The 6,000-nt window shown below is 38.6% G+C and overlaps 1 long non-coding RNA gene across 5 annotated transcripts in view; it reads left to right on the plus strand.

Annotated features, from left to right (window-relative positions):
* LOC130455930 (uncharacterized) overlaps window positions 1-3,040 on the plus strand; it is an 89,894-nt gene extending 86,854 nt beyond the window's left edge. For all 5 annotated transcript variants that reach the window (XR_008914213.1, XR_008914212.1, XR_008914216.1 and 2 more), the window contains one exon: window positions 886-3,040. This is a non-coding gene — a long non-coding RNA (uncharacterized LOC130455930). The remainder of the gene's footprint in view (window positions 1-885) is intronic.
* The last annotated feature ends 2,960 nt before the right edge of the window (window positions 3,041-6,000 follow it).

The raw sequence follows: 6,000 nt of genomic DNA on the forward strand, positions 1-6,000 counted from the left end.
TCAGTGGGCAAAGGACAGGCTTTGGGACTTTTGGCAGGTAGATGAGAGGAGAGACAGAGACAGAGATAAAAAGAGACAGAGAGAGAAAGAATGAGAGAAGGAAGAGAGGGAAAATAGGGAAAGAAAAGGAGAGTTGGGACAGAGACAGAGAAAGAGAAAAAAAGAAGAGAAAGAGTGGGGCAAAGAGAAAGAGGGGAATGAAAGAGAAGGGGAAAATGAGAGCGAGAGTGAGAGAGAAAGAGAGAGAGAGAGAGAGAGAGAGAGAGAGAGAGATGAGTACCAGTAACTTGATTTCATATTATCTCCCCCTTCTTCCTTCCTCTCTTTTTCTCAATCCTTTAGAGCTGATAATTAATTTGGAAGGAGCTTACTGATTGCTCTTAAATTTTGGAAATCATGTTTCAGTGTTTGGTGTGTGAAAATAAATAAGTTCTAACTTAAAACGTGTCTCTCTGTGAGGGATGTGTGAATACAGAAGAAAGATTCACATCTGTGGTAGAGAGAGAATGCTGCTGGGAAAAGCATGTGCCTGCCCTGGATGGTCTAGGGAATCAGAGGTTTGTGTGTCTTCTGAGTGTGTGTGTGTGTGTGTGTGTGTGTGTGTGTGTGTGTGTGTGTGTGTAGGGGGACCGTTATTGAAAGTGTTCTGGGTCTATGTACAAGGGCAAGGTGGAGAGAATCTTTTGTTCTGGATCCTTCCCATTGCTGCAGACAAGAAAGCCTTTGTCCAAGCCCAAAATAAACCATTGGCACCCAGATCTTAAGCCTTTCTCTGCCTAGTCTAAGTGAGGAATGAGAGAGCTGTTAGTGTCCTCCTCTATAGCCTGATGATTCTGACTCAAAAATAGCTTTATATATGTTTTTTATATGTTTCCATCTTTTCAGTACAGGAGCTGCATGTGGACTACATTGTAACCCGTGGTTTTTATGTTGAACAGAACTGTCTCAGAAAGCATGGACATTTCCTGAGAGAGAAGGAAGAAAGAAGGGGGAAAAGATTGGTGGAATGAAGTGTGTGTGTAGGGAACAGCATGGAAGATAACAAGAATCAAAGAAAAAAAATTAGTGCATTTCAGCTGGAAATGACCTTTAAGAAAAATCTCATTCAGTCCATTAATTTAACAGATGAGGAAACAGGTGCAGAGAAGGAAAAAAATTTGCCTAAAGTCTTACATGTAGCCACAGAGAAAGTAGTAGAACCCCACTGGACTTCCAGATGAGGTTTATTTCAATTATGCCATGAAAAAGTGTGATTTTGTAAGAACACATATAAAATCATTGGATTATAGAATTTTAGATGTAGAAGAGACTTTGCTGAGGTTATCTAACGTCATTGACCAGGTGATAAAAGTGAATCCCACAGTAATTCAGAAATTTTAATTCTTTATTATAATAACAGGGGTAGGGATTTGAGTTACATGGTATCATGGTATCTTTCCTCCAAAGTGTGCAATTTGCCAGCAAATAGGTAAGCATAGTAACAAATAAACCCAGAGCTATGAATGTTGCCAAACTAAAATGGAAAACATTTTCTTAGCCAATATTTAAATTTTACCTTTCATTTATGCACAAATAAAATAGAAACAAGTCTAGCTGATTATCGGATTCAGAAACTAGGAGACTTTCAATTTTGGCTTAGATACAAAGAAGTATATAATATGGAACTAAATTTATTTTTTTTACCCATTAAAATACTATAAAATGGTAAAAATATCATAATGCAATAATATAATTTCAATAGAACTGAAAGAGATATCATGTACCATAGACAACTGAGAACATGAACATGTCACTTTCAGGATGACTTTTTGAAATGTACTTTGAACGTGTGACCTTGGACAGGTCACTTTAATGCTATGGACCTTAGTTTCTGCAGTTATATAATGAGAGAGTTGAACTAGATTAGGATCCTGGAGACCAGGGATCATAATATAAATATACCTGTGAATATAAAATGAATATAATGTGAATATAAAGTGAGTGCATATGGAGAGTATGGCTTCAAAAAAACTCCTTAAACCCATCACTCTTCCTTCCCTCTACTCATCCTCTTGGCTAGTTTACTCACCTCAATCTAAACTCACAGGAAGAGAGGTATAAGGTTTTGTTTTTTCCTCCAAGATGGAATGAGGAGAGGGCAGCCATACTGCTATGACATAGTGTAGGGGGAAAAACTCAAAACACATCTACAATTTCAATTCTAATTATTGAGCCCCCATCAGTGTGCTTCTTGTTTATATAAATTAAGCCATCATGATACCATTAACTCTTAATCATGAAATAGTTACAACTTGATAAGGCAAAGAAGGAATAATCATACCACAACATTTATTGAATAGAAGAAAAATAAGAGGAATCAAAATATAATAGTTTATCATAAACTTGGGTCATACTTGGCCACCAAAGCACACAGTTTCTGGGAGAAGAAGAAAGGGTAGGGACAAATGAAAAGAAGCCTAACACTAAGACTTATGTGTAGTAAAACCCAGGTGTCTCAGAAAACTCTTAACTCTGGACTCTAGGCAAAGAAGTCTGTTGTCTTTTTAGGAAATAGTCTATACCATGCATCACCTGCTGGGTGAAATGACTCCTTTTATGAGACTCTCTGCTTTTTTGATGAATAAAACTGCTTTCTGCTACATTGAGGCTGCTGAAATAGTATTAAGCTCTTTCTTGTTAACAGCAGCTTTAAACCCTGAGGTCTTCAGAGGTCTACACATCTGATAAAATGCATTGTAGCCATTTCTAATAGCGACCAGAACTTTTGCCTCGAAGGTATTTTCACTAGAATCCTCTAAGCACTTTTACTGGAGGATGTAGTTTTTTTTTTTTCTTCAGGTCCTCAGTACTGTTTGTTTTTCTTGAAACTATGTTTCTCTGTATTTCACAGAATACATCATTTTTTTCTGTTCCTTTCTGCAAATAAAATATCCTCTTCAGAAAGAGAATATACTTTATATAAGTAAAGAAGAAATTGAGACAACTTGGAGATAGTTCTTGCAAATGACTTCTTTTTCATCCAAAATATTAAAATTATATGAACATAATGGGTTCTTTGTCTTTTTTTTTTCTCAAAAAGATATAGGAAGAATCAATGTATAACACCTCTTCATTATTCTTCAGTCTCTGGAGAATCCCTGGTCTCAAACTTAAAATGGCTGTTTCAAATATTCTTCCCACTACCAACTTCCCTTCTGGGCAGGATATAATGGATGGGCAAGCTGCTTTCTTGCTTGAAAGACATGATGTCTTTGGCTACAGGGTCAACACACTCCTAGGGTGGGTCAAGCATATCACTCAGCAGAACTGCCACATCTATAGCAATCTTTGCCATGGACTCTCCTCATGGACCCCTGGTGCCTTCTGTGACCTTTTGAATCCCACAAGGTCACATCCTGGTCTATTCTCTCTCTCTCTCTTTATTCATTAAAGAGTAGAAAAGAACAAACACAAACAGGCAAAGGAACAGAGGCAGCATGTGTTCACAGCCACCTGTCTGCCCAGGTGGGGAGAAGAGGCTGCTGGCATTACATTTTTCCCCATCTGGAGGATCACAGGAGTTCCTGCCTTGGTCACTACAAGAAAAATAGAGAGAGCAATATAATTGGTTCTTTATGGGAGTTGGGGCATAATTTCACTCTGTTGTTATTTCCACATCTACCTGGGATAAGATTCAATATAGTCTCCATCGAATCAGCTCCATGCAACTGGCAAATCCCATCTCTTATATCCAGCTGCCTTTAGCAAATCACTTAGAGTTCATATATGTCCTAGTAAAGCCAATCAGTTTAATTGGATTAAGAAAACAAAGATAATCCCCAAGAGCAGCAGGGACAAGTAGCATAAACTGTAGCAAGTATAATCCCCTCCAAAGTTAGATTTTTCCTCCCCACCTGTGACACCTGTGACTATTTACTCTTATTCCTTAAATAAGTTTGTCAGAGAGGCATTGTGTGATAATTGTTCAAGCCTTCTGTTTGGAGAAGAAAGTTCTGACTGAGAGTCTCCCTTGCTAGAGTTTGCATGGTTAGTTTGCCTTGCCCTCTCCTACCAGTAGTTTCTAACTCACATCTCACAGATGCAAAATGTGAAGAAATTGTACAGCAACAGTAAAACAAAAATAAATGATCAGACAGAGATCAAGGTATATGTTGGCACTCATCCTTTGAAAATGTCTTATCCCTCTTAATGATTCCCTATTTCCATCTGGGTCAGTGATTAACAAAAAGAGACCCTCTCTCAATTTGGGAAGCATAGCCATTCCCATTCTTAGTTTATTCTGCACAAATAAGGCATTCTGATTCTTAGTTTGGTCCTCATAAACTCCCTCTATTGATCAAGCTACTGATTCTAACTCTGGAATTCAAATCACTCCTGAAATTGATTGTCTCCTATTCAAGGGAGACTGATTAGGTCTTTGATTCAAGGGACACCGAAGACTTTAGACCAGACACCATAAATATAGTACTTCTTAATTTTTATAAACCATAAAGAGTAATTGCTGCTGCATGCTTCTACAAATCCCAGGCTGGCATCAGCTCTGACCCTACTCCCCACTTTATAGAAGGCACTAGGCAGTCACTTGGGCAGTAGCTGAATCTTTAAAACTACCAGACTGAGACAGTCACTCTCTTTCTAGTAGTGTCCAGGGGGGCGAAGGTCTCACTCACCCACATCAGAGACAATAGAACCCCAGTGCATGAAAGTCACAAGACTCTCTGCTACCCTTAAGGAGACTGGGGTGTCTCTTGTTCTCTTGTTTCTGTCATTGGTTCAAGACCCGACTGATTGTGTTTTTCCAATTTTAGAGGTAATAAGTACTCCAGTTCCATTTAATTGCTTCAAAATAAGATTAGTTTTTACAAAGGATTATTTACTATAAAAATATAGCAAGAACATGAGTAGTTGGGTGGGATAGAGGATAGTGTTGGGCCTGAAATCAGGAAGACCTGATTACAAATGTGGCCTCAGACACTTAGTAGCTGTATGACCCTGGGCACTTCACCTAACCCTGTTTGCCTTAGTTTTCTCATCTACAGAATGGTGAAGGAAATGGCAAACTGCTCCAGTATCTTTGCTGAGTAAACCCCAAATGGGTTCATGAAGAGTCAGGTACAACAGAAAAGACTGAACAAGCAAATAGGAAGAACAAGCATAGAAATATTCTCCTCCAACAATTGAGGGGCATAAATACTCTTTATATCGATTTTGTCTCTGGGGAGAGGATAGAGATTAGGTCCATAGCCAAACTCAGTTCTTTTACATAGCACGATACCTCCAAATTACAAGTTTAACTGTCCTGGGTTTTTATCTTGGCATCCTAGTTTCTTAGGGTTTCCCTGTTGGGTTGGTTACAACATATGGTTTACAATTTTGACTTCAAGTTCATGAAGACACAAATTTCTGGGTACTGAATTCTCCCCTCCCTGATGAACTTAGAACTAAAGAGGAATGAATGAAACAAGATCCAAAACCCAAGTTGATTTCCAAGGCCATGGGGTATAAATGGGAAGAGGAAGACAGCCTTTTCCCTACCCAGTTTAGTACATGTTGCTCATGCTGTAGGAAAATGAGACCTTGATCCCAGAGGCCACTGGGAATAGAGAGAGTGAGTACCCCAGTCAACTAGTTTTGAAGGCTCATTTTCTTCTGGTTATGCAACCAAAGGGGGAAATCTGCTCTTACCCAAGAATATCAAAGGGGGAAATACAGAATATCTTCTCCTAGAAGCAGGCCTCTTATATCTCCTATGTGAGTACCTCTATCTTAGGTGATTTGAGCATGTACCAAATCTAAGATATATATTTATATATTTAGAAGATATTCTCCTTAGGCAGGTATTTCAGATAAATGTAGGGGTTATATTCTCTTTTTTGAGATATTTGAAACTGAACTCAAATCCTACTTCAGACACATAGTAATTATGAACCGGGGCAAGTCACTTAGCCTCTCTCAATCTCAGTTTCCTTAGCTCAGGGTACCTCATACAGTTGTCCTGAG

Source organism: Monodelphis domestica, chromosome 8, assembly GCF_027887165.1.
Source record: "Monodelphis domestica isolate mMonDom1 chromosome 8, mMonDom1.pri, whole genome shotgun sequence".
Lineage (NCBI taxonomy): Eukaryota > Metazoa > Chordata > Mammalia > Didelphimorphia > Didelphidae > Monodelphis > Monodelphis domestica.